Genomic DNA, 17243 nt, shown 5'->3' with positions numbered 1-17243 from the left:
CCAGGATGTGAGCGTGCATCGGCAAGTGCTTAGTCGTGGCGTCACCTGTATTTGCCTTGGGACAGAGCGATGTTGCTTCCTGATGGGATGTGGGGCATGGTCCTGTCTGGGACATTGAGTCATCTCCCATGTTCCATCTGTGCAGGTTCACAGGGATTGGTAGGGCGTCATAGACGGCCCTCAGCAAGAAGGAGATGCAGAATGGCTTCCTCTTTGGGAGGTCCCACCCTTTTCAGGCTCCCTGGGATCCTAGCTCCACTACTATATCTAAATGAAATCCTCTGCATCAGTTGTACAGCCCTACAACCAATGGGAGACATTTTGTTGTGAACAAATTCTACTCCTTTCCAGTTTCTCTGGATTCCAGACTATTACTGTTCATCTTCACTGAAGACTGTCATCATGTATGTGGATGTATTAAACGTTGCATATAGAAAAAACACCTGCATCTCCATGCATCCTGACTATTTTTGTGACATGACTCCCTCTGTAAATCATGGATATACTTGAGTCCTGATTGGCCACTTATTTGGATACTAGCTTTTTTTGATTGGGCCTTTTTGAAATGAGGCTGATTGCACAGGCTACGCGACCATTACAGTCGACTTGTTGAGTTAAGCTTTGTTTTCCTCCTGATCGTTACAGTGAGTGTGTGATGTGCACTGATGCTCTTGGATCTTTTCTTTTGTTGTGCAATAACCTCAGCTTTCGAGGTGCATTTTCTCCTGAGAAACAATTTGTCTCATTGATCCAGAGATACAGTACCTTGACTACTACATCTTGCGTGTTGAATGCATGCCCCATCGTTTAGATGAACCTGTGTTGTGTTGAAATAATTGATTTTCTTTACCACCTATATAAAACCTAAGAGAAGAGAAAAAGTAAACCTTAATGAGTATGTCAGCGGTGGTTATGACATGTTCTTTTGGCCTTTTGTTAGGTGTCTAGAACTCCTTGAATGAAATCAGTAAAACATTGTGAATGCTTGCTTCTATTTTCATTCAGTGTACCGACAACTTACTTTGACTCCCACGTCTTCACAAAATCAGCTAGAAATCAGATTGAGCCTTAAAATGGGTTCATTTGTTTTGTGCATATCAACTGTGCGATACCTCTCAGTCAGCAATCACAGAGTGGACTATTTTAAGACTTTTATGACTGATTTCTGGTCTGCCTGAGGTCAATTTCGTAAGACAGAGTGGCCACTATGTGAATTAGGGGTTGTGGTTATTTCCATCTGGAAAAGAGAAGGTAAAATGATAAAATAAAATAAAATAAAATAAAATATTTCAGTATGCCCCAACATGCCCCAGTTTCTCTCACTTTAATTACTCGAGGAATGCTTGAATTTATGAAAGAATAAAAATGTTTTACTGCTGTAATGAATCTGTAATAAAAATATTCCAAAGACTCTATTTATCTATTTTTTATTATTATTTTCCACACAATTTAAAACAAATTCTATAATATTCCTCTGATGTTTGTTGGCCCTAATTGCAGATAATTGCAGCGACCTTTTTTGTATATTTTTTTTTTTTCTATTTATGAGTTCATAATTTACTTCTTTTTTTCCTGAACCACACTGCAGGACTGTGCAAATCCTGAGTTTTTTATTTTTTCAATACGCCCGGCAGTTGCAACACCATCCTAAATTTCCATCAGCCTCAGCCTTGTGGGTGGCTTGTATTGAAATCCCCTTTGTGTGTTCCCTTTGTTTGCCCCTGCCGGGCTTCCGTCTATAAAGAGAAACATGGCTCCGGGGCATCGGGCGGCTCTGGCAGCTTAATAATTCATGGCTTGTCACTGCGAATCATGGCACACTCCCCCACTGCAATCACTGAGATCATTTGCTCAGCAAAGCCTGCTAAATGCCTCTGCCATTTGTCACAACAGTAATTAAATGTTTCACATTGATCGGGCCACCTGTGGTTGATGCGTCTGACCTGAAACAAAGTGGGGAAACACACAGGTGGCAGTGTTAGTGGTGCACGTGCTGTGTGGAGTAAACGGGAAGGTCGGATGAGTTTTTAGACAGAGTACCAGCCTGTCTCTTTTATCGCATATATAAGTTACAAATGTACAAATAAAAATTTTAGTTGAAATTTCCTTGCACAGAGGAAGAAAAAGAATAACGGTAGCATGGAAGAAGACTTTGGCGTGTTTGGTGAGTTTCACTGTGCATCAACTTTAATGAAGTACAGATGCACAGTGAAATGTTTTGCATGATTAAGACCTAAGAAGAAACCCCTACGTTGTGTCTGCACAGGAGATGTAGCACTTGTTAGTACAACATCAGCAGCTCCAGTCCTCTGCTCTTCTTACTAACAGCTGTAGGTCACCTACATTTTGCCAGCACTCAATTCCCAGTACACACTCGCTATACTTAAATATGGAAGAAAATGCATCTGCTGAAGAAAGCAATGTATAATGCATGCAAAATGCAAGTTTACGACTGCACGTCTAGATGGCTGTGTTGATTCACAGAGACATACAGATACAGTACGTACTCCGTCAAAAGCTGCTGACACAGACATCTGGAAAATCCTTCTGAAAGTTTTTCAGCGTAAACCCATTGAGATTTCAGCCAGGCTCAGAGTTAAGATGACAACTATGACAAAATAAAAATGTGGTGCTCCAAGATTACAGTGTGAGACGCACACTATGGTCCAACTACGAGTCACAGCTACAAGGCTTGTAGCCTCCTTGTTAAACATAATAAATTGCATAGGTATAGTCAAATGCAAAATAAGACTTTCCCCATGAGGTGGGTTGGTTTTCATTATGTGCCATGTTTCAGTCAATACTGAGAAAAAAGTTCTTCATGCCATTTGATAGTCATCCAAACAGTCAGAGGTATTTTGTTGTAATTTTGGTTGTTTGAGGACAATCTATCTGGCAAATAACAGAAGGACTGACCACCAGCACTATGGGACAAAACTGCACGAAAAAGAAAATTTGACCTGCTGTGGCTTTTTCGCAGCCTATTTAAACTGGGGTTTCACAGTTCACAATATGTTACTTATACCCTGCCGACAGTTTGTACCAACCCCCATGTGGATTAACCTGGGCCTACAGCTGGATCACAGATCGGACTGGTCGGCTAACATAGACTCAGTATACAAAAAATGTCAGATCCGTGTCTATTTCCTCAGGAAGCTACAGTCGTTTAATATCTGCCCGAAGCTGTTGGACATATTCTACCAGACTATCGCTGCCAGTGCCCTCTTCTATGCTGTGGTGTGCTGCAGGGGCAGCACTAAGAAGAAGGGACACCTGATACTGAAAGCGGGCTCTGAGGTAGGGGCAAAGTTTGAGGAGTCCCTCAAATTGTGAGACTCTACAACACTTCTCTGAATAAAGTATCCATCTTATCCGATCTAAGCACATAAACTAAGATAACGGCTTGCTGGTTGGGTCATAGGTACATGTACTTTCTTTTTCCGTCAGTTTGACGTTATTGTGGTGCTATAGCCTACAAAATTGACAGTTAAGTTGGTTGTAAATGACCTGCATTAAAGACCTTTGTGTATTTTTGGATTCAAACTACCTCATCATAATTTATAGATTCATCCTCACAATTACAATGTCCAACAATGTTGTCCATGGCGCTGCTGCTGACAAAGGTTGACAGTTTGCCCTTGCCTGTGTCACACAGTGCGATATGCCTGTGAACTTGTGACAGTGCTGCTCCAGTGTGTGGAGCCTCTCATCAGTCACTGTCAACATTCGCCCCTGCAGATCTAGCGCAAAGGGAAAATAAGCAAGTGCATTTATTTATTTAATTTGACTGTGTTATGCAGAAACATTTGAAGTGTCTTGTAAATTTCTTATTACATGGCAGAAGTTTTCAGCAATTAGTATTTGTCTTCTGAGAGTTGTTTGGTGGAAAACAATGCAACAACCAGCTGTCCTTGCTAAGTAATCCTTGGCAGACATTCTTAAGCTAAAACTTGATTGTGCAGGCCAATAATAAATTGACGTCTCGGTGAGTCTCAGTCACAAAGTGGAAAAACCACAGCATACTCCTGAAAGCTGCGGCCAGTTGTCTGACAACCAAACTTTGTTCAGGTTTGTTAGGGGTGAGAACGTAATGAGGAAACAACGGCAAAACACGAGGATTTATGGGTGAAAGCAGGCAGACGCCGACGTCTGACTGTCAACAGCCCCTAATGAACAAACTGAACTGAGGAAGACTGGAGTGATGCGCATATCCACATAATTCTTCATGTTTCCCAACTGAGACTTGAGACAGAAGAGCAATTACGGCAAGCTGCACAGTCGACAAAAATAACAATACAGGCATCCAACAACTTGTTAACACTGTGACATTTGCCGTGCCGTTTTTCTTTTTACCATGGAATGTGTCATTGTCATCAGCCACACATTGCCCATCTTCACTCAAAAGTGGTAAATACACAATTGATGATGATGTGTAGCAAAGAGGTAGGAACCAAATGCAGGATACTTGGAAATTCTTGAAAATTGGTGGTCATAACATTATGACCGCCTTCCTAATGTGTGTAGGTCTCCCTTGTCGAGCAATGAACATGGGCTTTCTGAGGGTGTCCTGTGGTGTCCGGCAACAGAATGTTGTTAGTGGGGGCTTCATAGTAAATCATTTGCAATTGTCTATAAGACTGGATCAAGCTGGAAAATGAAGTCAATACAGGAAAACACAAAAAACTAAAAAGTAATTGTTGAAATGGCCAGACAGACTCTCTTGAGAATCTTCAGGAAAGATATGGGTGACGTCACCTCATCGCTCTCTTTATGCAGTCCAGGGACTCCATAAATGCTTGAGGTTTGCTGTAATATTTTACTTTAAAATATCCAGGTAACCATTGATATCCATTAAATTTGACTTTCCTCTTAATTTATGTGCCTTACGAGATTCAATGTCAGTTTGTGGGGTATAAAGGTTAAAGGTTAGTGAAACGATTTTCCAATGTTTGCTTTTCAGGAATATTTTTCTCTGATGTCTTCCCTAAAAAAAAAAAAAAAAAGAAAAGAAAAAAAACTCCAGTCTCTTGTTACATGTGAATTCCATTCTTGGCTCTTGATGTTGGAGCAAGCCGAGCGCTCAGCCGGTGCATATGTGGAGAAGCTGCCAGTGCTCCATTAATTATAGGGCAGGGTGTGAGTTGGCTGTGAAAAAAAAATCATCAAATTCTGTTGAAGGAAAATGGACACACACACACACATGCACACACAGTTCAGAGAGACAGCCAACTGTTGATTCAGCTTGGGTTGTTTTGGTCCCTATTTGCAACACATAACACAGTTCAACCAACTTCCTTCATTTATGGTGATGACGATGACATTTCTATTCAGATGCATGTGACCATACCTGGAAACTCTACAAAGCAGAAAGTAAGCAGATCAAACTTCCGTGGTAAGTTTGAGGAGCCATCCTGACTATTGTTAGGGCATCGCAGATCCATTTTGCCGGTCAGGTTTTTCCAGGTTAGCATTTCGGCCTTGAGGCCACTGTCGCTCTCCAAGCTGGAGACGTCCTGAAAAGCTTAGCTCTAATTCTTCTCGTCATGGAGTCGCCAGCTAAGGCCTTACCTGGAGGCTTTATCCCACACGATTTCACACTAAACACAACATGAATGATCATCACAGGAGTCTCATTCATAGTCAAATATTTCCCTCTTTGATTACAAATCCTTAGTTAATGTAGTTGTGAATCAGCTTAAAAACTGACTGAATTTAAAACTGAACACAGAAGGTTTTTTTTTTAAACCTGAGGGCGTTCAGTGGGTTGCTGTTGTTGTCTTTCGACTTCAGACTTTTAAGTATAGAAAAAGTCTCTTGGGTGCCAAAGCAAAGGTCAGAAACGGTCTTTTGTCTCCTTTGAGTGTGGTATGTGGCTGGTTTTAGCAGTTTGTAGATGAAACAGGCCAAAAAAGCTTCATAAAATAAAAAACACATTCAGGCTGCAATATATTGTACTGACCTTAAAGAGGAGCAGCAAACTGAATCTAGCTTGGTGGAAAGACCTGCAGAGGCATCAACACACTGATGATAACATGTCTGCACAGCTCATTATTGATTCAACTAACTTGTTTGTTTACTTGTTTGTAATAATGGGTAGTTTTTAGGGTCCTCTGAGCGATAACTTAAACAAACTAGTGGAATAGTGGGGTAGCACTGATGCCTCACAGCAAGAAGCTAAATCCACCGGTTCACTTGATGTCAGTGATTATCAAAGACACCCAGCTGAGCAACAGCGTAGAGGATTTCGTTTGAGTTTGTGGCAAAACCTACCTACATCCGCCCACGTGAAAGGTGTGTTTGGGGATATGGATGAAGCATGAGAGAACTGTTATATTTAACAAATTCATTGTGAAATTATTCTTTTAACCTTTATTATATCTTTTAGGCTGTAAAGGCAGTGTTTGAGGAAAAATCAAGAGAACGGGAAAGAGAAAGTCAAAGCTGAAGTCCAGTATGTATCGGCAGTCAGCTTAACAGCATATTAAGTGGACACCGATTAACTCATCTCTGTGACCCGTCGTTATATAGTCTGCTTCACTGGGTGTGGTGAAATTCCCACTATTACTACACCATATTTGTGCATGACACAATAACATGGTTTACTTTATTAGTAGGTAGAAACCAGGTGAAAGGACTCGTGGAGCTCAGGGATCCTGTGGGTACAGCTTTGGCAAGTTTACAAATGGGCAGATCCATAAACCTGGACCACACCAAAGAAAGATTGAATTAAGAGGTCCGAAAGTACAAGTATTTGTATGACTTGTCCACAGCAAGATTTCGCCAAAAGTTTCAGCCATTGTTGAAAGCGAAGCAGTGTTTTTACAGAGCAGACTGACAAGCACACAAGTATAAATGACGTACACCAGCATAGGCTATGTACAAAAGTTACGGGGCCTAGTCCCGCAGAGGAATAAACACCTCTTTAGTCAAGTTTCAAGGCTTAATCTTTCTTATTTTTTCCTTATTTGTTGTAAACATGACTTTAAGGGATTGGTTCTTTTGAAAGGACTTCCCATCTTAATCGTGTCCATTCTAATCTGGGCACCAACATACCTCCTTTTGCAGAATATACTATCAAAGGGCTGGTGTCGTCGCCACAAAAATAGCTTTATTTAAAATGTTGCATTTATATAAATGCATCACTTTCTCTGTTGGCCCCTTTAATGACTACTTTCTGCACATGAAATGTTTTGGTTCTAAGCAGCCACTGGCTTCATTCCACCCTAATGCCGAATTAAATTCCTCCCAAATTAAATTATCCACAGTATCATCAGTTTATTTTGGAATTAGAGTCACTCTTTCTCCCTATTTACCCCGTGCTTTCACAGCTTCACTGGTTATTCCAAAGACATGCCACTAAATGCCTTTAATTTCATTCTCCTGTCAGGCGTGTAATTATGTTGTTATTGCCAGCAATGTAGATGCACACCATATATGACAGCCGACGTCAGTGGTCATTACCACGAGATTCATATGGAGCAGTCAGCTTCAGCCTGTCTGCTCTACAACAGTAAATAGCTTCAGCCAGTTATTTGAGTCTGAATTTAATCTTTACTTCCTTCATCTCTCCAAGGGTTGATCTTCCTTAAAACTTTATTACTCCCATTTACCTGCGGAAGGAGTACGTGTATGTTAATATACTTAGCTTCTTAATTTTACATTGCGCTTAATTCTAATAAATCTTCCATAGTGTCCTACTTAAGCTATACAGTGAGACCTATTATATTAAGGACTGTCTAGTCAGTATGGTTGGTACATACGTGGGTCTCTAAAATAAGATCAGAGCAGAGATAAATACAAAATAACTTAATGAGAGTGCTTTCAGTGAGTGAAAGACTTCCCAACTTGTTCCAAAATATGTATCGTCACGCCAAGTCAGAATGCAAACGCAACAAGCAGCTAATGATGATCAGTTAATGATTCTGAAAGGTGTGGATGGGGCATAACACTTATCCACTCGTTCAGGATTTATGTCCCTCCTTTAAATAAATGCATTACATCAAATCAATATATAATTCATAAATAAAACACCAAACCAACTTGGACATCCGTGGATACATGTGATTAGATCGTGCAGTCAGCAGGAGCACTGTAATATGTAATCACTTTCCTTAGTGTTCTGCAGAGACAGTATATTAGCGGTTGTACGTGGCAGACATACAGTATGTTTAGATTCACGCCTTGAGGCAGCTTAAAGGCTGCTCTGTCCCACGGTGTTCCATTTTATGGGAGTGTAATCAAACTCCCACTTAATAATTGCACAACATGCTGTTTACGTGTGCCACTCTGAGTTTTCAATGGAAAACCTATTAAAGGAACCATTTATCATTTTATCACAATTCATTATTGCGCCATTGTTGGTGGTGGACAACTGCAATTTTAACTGTAATCAAAAAAGAGAGATGTTGCCCCAGTGGTTGGTGTGTTGGTGGGAGGTTTATCTGCATTTTTTTTTTTACCACTGAGAGATGCGGATTAGTCAGTGTACTGTATCTTGGATCAGTTATAATTGTTGAGGCAGTGAAGTGTAGTTCAATTTTTGCATAGGTCTCATGCAGATGGATACATCCGGCTTAACCTTCGAGTAAATTAATTCATAAACTGCCGTTGTGTGTTCCTTTAAGTTTCTTGTGATGTCATTAAGGCATAGGTCTTCAAGAAGGGGTTCTGCAGGGGGGTCGCAAAATCTTTGGTTGATTTTGGTTGTTTTTATATATACTTTTTTTTAAGCCATTTTTTTTCTCCCCACAATTCTAAAATTCTTTAAATACACATTAACATGACTGACATATTTTAGTAAAGGGATAATGGATAGCTTAATAGTGAATGCAAAATGATAATAATAATGTATATCTATAAACAGCACTAGGCCAGGTTTAATATAGAACACATAGTAGGTAGGGGGTCCCTACTTAATCTCGTCATCAGTTTGGGGTCCTTGTCCTGAAAAACGTTGAAGATGGGTGATGGTTAAAAATATATATACGTGGATAAATTGTTATAAAACTGAGAGATCTGTGGAACTGTGCTGGGAAAATAAACCAAGTATCTAGTAAAAACCTGGTACCCCATTAAAAAACAAAACAAAACAAAAAAAACTTGTCAGTGTGAAGGCTAAGCACGGAATGTGAGAAACACAACACAACAAGCTGAGTTTCAGGATTCAACCGGTGTTTATTGAGCTGGGCAGAGAGTGCACAGGTACAAGTCCAGGCAGAACAAGCACAAAGTAAACCGACAACCTGCATCACAGGAGCAGGGTCCAGTGAAAAATAAACATCTCAAAGGTGACTGACACTACAATTTGGCAGTTTGAGACAGAGCGGAAGCCCAATTGAATGAATCACTGGCAGCAAAAAGGAAAGGAGAATCCAGACTGGGAGGCAACATGGACATGACTAAACTTCCTTTAACATACATTTGGAGGAGGAGTACCTTCAGTGCAGGCTTCTGTCAAATGCTGAACCAAACGGGCCTTCTGCTAATCTCTCGAACGGCTTCCATTTTGGGATTTCTTCAATGATCGCAGCGTTAAAATACACGAGCACAGCAGGACGGTAGAAGACGCCCCTGATTACAGCGTTTCACTTTAATCACGACACGTCTTGTTTTGCCGGTAACTGCTCTGACAGCAGCAGCAGCAACGCACGCCTCCGTGTTTACTGCTCTGGCTGCAACATGGCAACCTCTCTTCACTTTCACTTCGGCTTTCATTCTGTAAAACGGCAGAATGAAAACCACTGTTCAACACTTTGCGTCTGTCCTCTTCGGTTATTCTAGTTTCATCTCTAAATTCATGTTCGTGGTTCGCGCGTTTGAATATTATATCCGTACCACAACCGGGACCTTCCGTCTGGAAAAAGTTGCCGCTGGAGTCAGAAAGATAACATTGTCCGTGTTAATTAATTAAAGATATAACTTTACTCCCTGGCGTTCTTCCTGTTCTCCCCCTGCCAGGAGCAGCTTCCCACTCTCACTGTCAGAAATTATAAATAACTCTGGCAACAAGGCCAGAGTGAGGTGGTGGTGGTGCTGTGCAATGCGCGAGTGTCAGAGGTTGGGGTTTAAATGAATTGATGGTGAAAAAGTCTTTCCAAAATGAGGAGACGTGTTGAAAGTATCCCAAAAAAATTGCCTTAAAAGTTGACCTTCATCTATTTTAGAAGATGGACTCCGTTTGGAAAGCACAGAGACCACTTAGGGACATTTTATTCATCAATGAGTCACAGTTTCCTTGTAGATTGTCACTAAAAGTTTAAAGCATCCAGACAGTGATCAATACTTAATAAACCGGAATTACTGAAATTATAGCCAGCTTCCTTTTAAGCAAAACAGATGGGAGTTACCGCTGCTGCTCAGGGCTGACAAACACAACATTTCTCTTTAACGTCTTTGTAAACTACTCATGTAAGGAAAATCAAAAAGATACAATTACCTCCAAGGATTTCATCTACTGATCTTGGAGTATATCAGCCTCGCAAACGGCCCTGCTCTTAATTTCCCCAAAATGCTGAGCCAATCCAAACAGCGCTGCCTTTAACTAATGACTGGACTATAAGTTAATGAGCGGGAAAGGAAATTGAATTAGTATCGGCGCCTGGAAGATCTTCAACTTCTAAGTTGTTAATCCATGCGATAGCCTCACTGCTATAAAAGGGGGAAAAACAAGAATTTGAGCAGGTTTTTACAGCAATGCCTTGTTCTCGACTTATTTGTGGGAGGCTGAAAACCTGACATTTAGCACCTCTTGTTTAAGTTGCCGCTTACTGTTGTGGAGTTAAGGATAAACGCGATTCAGTAGAATGAAGAAGAACAGGACTGGACCTGGAACTTTTGGATTTCCATCCAAAAGTGTGAAGTTGTGGCTTTACCACTACACCAGTGTGCAGTCTGTGGAAATATAATTTAGATCAGAGGTGCCCAAAAGGACGATGGATGCAGATCGACGTGTCTGTACTGACTATGACACTTGGTTGACGTACAATAAGACTGATGGGCATCCATTGTGAGATCTTCTCAAACATGCACTGCCAAACATGTGTCAGGCTGCATCCTACTGGGGATGACTGCCTCCATCAATAAGTATCATTGCTATAGAGTGGGGGTGCTATATGTCTTCATCCACATGAATGAATGTCAGGTCCAACAGTTGCCCAGAAGAACATTGAATTGTCACAAGATGGTCAATGTTATTTACTTCTCATAACCAGCCATGTTGTGGCTGATAGGTGTCCATATAATGTATATACGTAGCTTGAAAGCCAACAAAAAGAGTGGGCATTCATACTTCAGTTGTTTCAGTCTTAACCATAGTGGTGGATCACTCAGACCAACATTGTTACCCTACGTCATGCCTGCAATGAGAATGAAAGTAAACGTTTTCTTATGTTCTGTTGTATGAAACACGTGTAAACTACTTGCCAACTGTTCAGCTGCCAGGCCTTTTTCGCTCAGGAGGGTTAGAATTTTTAACAGCAGGTGAACAACCGAACATTAGGACACATTTACATCGCCGTTTTCACAGGTTTTTAAAGTGCTCATGCATAAAGTTTAAGGAAGCAAACCTGGAATGCAAATATAGGATTTGGGACTCGCGGCACAGAGTGCTGATATTCTTCTATATAATGTCATGTGTTGTTGTTTGGGGTGGATGGTGGAATGACTCAATATTTAATGGTGTAGACAAACAGTGGTTGTTTGCACCTTCCAAGTAACACATTTTCATATATTTATATTTACTTATGCAAATATGCTTTAAACTTACATTTGAGGATGGATATTTTCCAACTGTGCATAAGCTGCACTAGTCAAATTATTTTTCCTTCCCTGCTGTTCCTGCTGTTTCATAGCAAGCAAGTAGAATCTTGGGAGAAGCCTGTTTATTTAGAGCTCTCAAAAAGAGATAAGCAGATGCAAGAGTGTTCAGCGGCACAAGGTGGATTTAGTGTCCTGCGTGGAAACCTGTCAATTGCAGACAGCTGCAATTAGAACGATAGTGGCCGACCATATGCCATTTTACGTCCCGTCCGTTCCTCTGTGGGGCTTAGCCCGTCCCCAAGGATTGGTGACGCCTTTGGAGTGAGCTGAAGTGCTAACACTGCTCCCCGTCTCGCTGCCTGGTGCTTCTCAAGGATGTTTCCCCCTCTGCACACTGAAAATATGGCCAGGAGCCACAAGTGATGTCTTGAAATGAATAATAAAGCATGTAAGGGCTGCACAGAGGCTGAGCGAGGATACGTGCTAGAGCCGAATTTGGATTTCTTGACGGGCTACAAGAGATTTGCATAACACCCCGCAGGGTCTTTCTTCTGCTTGGTCCTCTGCTTATATATTCTTTGTGGTTCTTCTCTTTTCCATTCAGTTTGTCACCTTCTTGATTCATTTGTTTCATTCTTTCTGATCATTTGCACCACAGCCATTACAGTGTCCCCAAGGAATTTGCTAAATGGGGCAAACGCCATTTTACTTCATGACCAGTGACGAATGTGTCTCTTAATTCCAGCCAGTACACCAAGTACTTGTGTTTACTCCATCAGGAAAAAGGGGGCTTGTGACATTGGAGAAAATAATGGTGGCAAATCCCATTTTATATCTTAATTTAAAAGCTGGGAGCTGGGAATGCAATTATCTGCCGCAGCACTTTGTTTTATTTTCATTGAATTTAAGCCTATCCCAAAATCTTTCTTGGACCTGCATTTTCAAACAGAAAAACAAGTCTAGCATAGGAGTCAGAGAGGCTTCCTACAATTAATCCGATGCAAATGCGTAAACAAATGTGTTATTAGTTCAAAATCTTATAATTCAGCCTACACACGTTTCAGGGCAGCCAGTGAAATAGTTCAGAGTTATTTCAATCTGGACCACGGTGGATTAAAAGACGGACTTCATTATTTTGTCATAAGGCTTGAAGAGGAATGAAGGTTTTCCCCTTTTTCCACTTATGGAATCTCTGAGAGTGAAAACATCAAGGACGTCTTTGCATATTTACCTTTACACACGGATGTTAATGATCACACAGAGAGAAATGAGGCAGAGAGGCCGTTTTATTCTTGAAAAACTGCCACTCTCTTGCACTCCTAGGGCTGTCCTCCCCCTGTAAGTAAGAATCAAATCAACAGCAAGATCGAGCCTGTTCACTGGAAGATGTTCTTAGAAATGCATTGAATTCATTAAACGAAGCCGACGAGGCAGCTTGCATGAAGTATTGAACAACAAAGAAAAACTGCAGTTCTTCTCCACTTATCCTTGGCATATTTGCTCCAGTTATTTTTGCATGTGTTGATTTTTTTGACCTCTAGTTTCTAAGATTTCAAAATTGAAATCAGGGTAAATGGGCCAAAAAACTCCTCTGACGATTCAAGCAATGGCAACAAATCAAATCCTGCTAGCATGATTCTAAAATCATTTCTTTTGACATCTATTCTTAAAGCCTGCAATTTCCCCTGGAGCAACTTCTTCTGCCGAACAAGGACAACATGCAGCCGCACATGAGCTGAGCGTTAATCCCTGTTTAGATCAGACATGTGATGTGCCTGTTGGCAAGTTGTAATACCAAATGCAATGAGCAGACTCACACTTTTGAGGAACCAGTCAAAGAAGAATTCACATAGCGGTGGTTCATTTTCCATTAGCATGCTAGCCCACATACGCATTTCATGATTGCGCTCTACAGGATACTTACTGATGTTTTCATTGACAATATACTGTGTGCTTGCGTTATGACTAACAACTGCTTCATATCTAATATAATCTTACACCGCAGCAACAATCACACCATCCATGACTTGTGGGATGTGTCTTAAGTTGCCACCATCTTGCAGAAGCGTTCTTACCCACTCAAAGAGTAGAGAAAAACAAATCTCTGTGCTGCGCTTGGACAAAACCATGCACAGAGTTAAACATTTCATGAGTGAAGAGTTTTTAGACAATATTTCACTGCTGATAAACGCGTTGGGCAAAAGCCTCAGGAGCCAGTTACTTGGGTGAGTAGTTTATAAAACTCTTGAATTCTTTTAGAAAAAGTAAAGGTCCCGTTACGACAACTACAGCCAGAGCTGTGGTGTAAAGAAAGCAGAATCACTTTTTAACTTTTAGCCCAGGCTTCAGAATGACCAGCAGGGCCATGCCTGAGGAGTAACATTATTTTTTTATGAGCCCATATCCCAGGATGAGAGCCTGTACTCCACCGCTGCCTCTCTGAATAGTTGCGAAAAAGTTGAAAAACCCTGAAACCCATGAGCTAACCTGAAGTCTTCAAGCTTTGAAGAAATATTTATCAATAGGTTTTTATCTCCATTTTTTAGGCCTGGGCTACTGATAATTCAGGCTGTGGGGACTGAGGTAGCGACTAAGATCCCGGTTCATTCTTCTTTATAGTTTTGTGCAGTGCTGGAATGGTTTGGTTTGTTCTATCGTCCTTTATCTGGGAAAGGCTTTTAACTCTTTACAGGGCATTCATTGAGACTCTAGATTTCAACCCTAGAATGTTATTGTGGGACATAAGAGGACATTTTCATGAAGAAAATCAAGGTTAGTGAATTTACCATACATGGTTACTTGGCCTTAAGTGGTAAACAAATGTATTTACACCGTTAGAATATAAGTGTTGATTCAGGCACTTGCACTAACCTCTATATATGGACTCAACTGTACATAAAGTTCATTTTTAAATATTATCCATATGCTATGAAGCCAACCTGTACCATAACGTTTATATACCACACTATATACATGCAGTTACTGCTAATTGAACTTCTGGTTAGATGCTAAACTGCATTTCGTTGCTCTGTACCTGTACATGTGTAATGACAATAAAGTTAAATCTAATCTAATCTAATCTAATCTAATCTAATCTAATCTAATCTAACCATACCGTGCAGACTCTGGCTCTAAAGTCGCAAGTTGACGCTGCCAGTATCTCCGGAAAAATACCGTCAGTTTAGCCACTGCAAGGATTTGGGGACACGCCGTCCACATTTATACAGTCTATGGTGAAAAAACAATTTAGAATGAATTTAAATGTGTGTGAAAGATACCAAATATGGTTCCTTGCCCCATAAAGGGTTAAACTAAAAAGATAAGAGATAAAATATAACATCAAAGCAGGCAAACATTCATTCTGATCCATGAAAGTAATTACTCAAAATAAAAAAAAAAGCGAGAAAACAATGAGGCAGCAGCAGCATCCCTGGAGGGATGAAGTTCACACGAATGCAGCATGCACATGACGCACAGCAAGAAATGTGGCGAATGCACAAAGATGTTTTCTAACTACTTTGTCACTGCTAAATAAACTGCATAATACCAGTCTATTATACTCTCCCCTGTCTGACAATTACCGGCTATGTGATTGTGTGGGATCGTGTGACTACAGCATCATACAAGTTGTTCTTTCTGCTGCATGGATGATTACATGAATGGGTGAATGCTTATGGTAACCTAGTCCCAACATTTTTATCTTATATTTTTATAAAGAAGACATGTGAATAAAACCCCCAAATAATACACCGATACCAAACCCAGATGTATCCAGGTAGATGCAGGAGCAAACATTGCAGCACACTGCATACAATAAAGAAATGGACACAGGTGTGCAAACGTGATAAATGGAAAGGAGCTACTATTATCTAACATGCAATGTGATTACACTACATATTATGCATTTGTAATATGCACTGCACGCACTTACTGTAAAATGATTATTTATCCACTATAGTAAGACACATTTACATTTACATTGTAATGGTAGCATGGCACATAATAAAATAGCTGTAGAAAAAAAATGATATATTGTTGTCTGTAGCATGAATTCAGGTTCATGCGGTGACGCTGAGATGATTCACTGAATCTGACTAAGACCATTCCTCATTCCCATCTGAATGCAGCTCTTACAGGAATGGAAACTACTTGAAAACAATTAAACAAGACAAAATCCAGCTGAACAGCTCTCACTTTATTCATCTGCACCATCTGGTCTCCAAAAACTGAACATGAAATGGCTATTTCTGGACTCCTGTCAGTCCAGCAGAGAGCCTGCCTGGCCATCTGTTACAGATACAGTCTATTAGTGGATGTGATAAAGTAAGTTTGTTTTACATGGAATTGGAATTGGAATTTCACCTGGACTTTTTTTTTTTTAAATTTATTTTGCCAAACGGCTTTTGCTTCCTGTATTCAAGATTAACTTGCTTTCCTGTATGTTTGACTGCAGCGGACTCACATCTGACGTGTGAGTAAAAATGTAAAAATGTCTGTATACGTGGACCATGGCTGCTAAATGTGAGATATCGTGTTCTTGTAAGGTATCTTGAAGTTAAAACTCCCAATTCTCCATTAAGTCTGCGTTTGTCACCGTGAGCTGTTGATTGGAGGAAGAAACACATGCGTCAGCGCTTTTGCCGAAGGACTGTTAAGATGCCAGAATTAAGTTTCAGTTTAGGAAGGTTTCCAGATCCCGCCCCCCATCCCTTCAGGAGATGGATGAATAATGATGGATGAGGAGCAGTCAAGTGGGTGCAGAATGAACATTTGGCAACGTGAACATGCAAGGTAATGATTTGGCAGGGGCTGTCATAGAGCTGAATCCCGTACTATAAAGGTAGACAGGGACATGACCCTCCAGAGTCTAGACTCTGATGATGGTGGAAGGGTAGATTAAGAAGGTAGGTGGCTGAAGGAGACCTCTTGTGAAGACTTTTGGGATGAGGTGTAAATGGGAAAGAGGAAGGTTGCGCAACAGATGGCCTTCAGTCGAAGAGACAGAAATATGACAAGGGAATGATTGGCTAGGAGAAGGCAGGCAAATAGCTAATTGACTGAAAACAATGAAGCAGAAATTGAGAACAGACTGATTTTGACAGCATGGGAAAATGGAAGAGATAAGGAAAAAGAGCGGCAGCCCACATTCACTACAGAGGAACAGATCTATCTTATTAAGCTTTTGCCTAAGCTTCATAATGATGTACATAATATCTTCTGGATTGTTTATTTCTGACTTTCATCCCCCCCCCCCGCCTTTTCCTCCTTTACCCTCCGCCAGATGATGGTTGTGTGTGTGCTAACGATGAGCTCTTGCCACTGTCCCTCATCCGCTGGGCCACCCTTGCTCACCTCCATTCGCATCCCATGTCCCACGTTGTTTTCTCCTTCCTCTCCCTGTCTTGGTTTTGTTGTCTTTTTTTCTGTCTCTCCTTCACATCTCCCTTCGCCAGTGTTTGATGATGGATGTCGCCATCCGAGGAGCT

The sequence above is a fragment of the Mugil cephalus genome, chromosome 15, assembly GCF_022458985.1.
Source record: "Mugil cephalus isolate CIBA_MC_2020 chromosome 15, CIBA_Mcephalus_1.1, whole genome shotgun sequence".
In the NCBI taxonomy this organism is placed as follows: domain Eukaryota; kingdom Metazoa; phylum Chordata; class Actinopteri; order Mugiliformes; family Mugilidae; genus Mugil; species Mugil cephalus.
The sequence above is the reverse complement of the archived record's forward strand: the minus strand, read 5'-3'. Positions refer to the sequence as shown.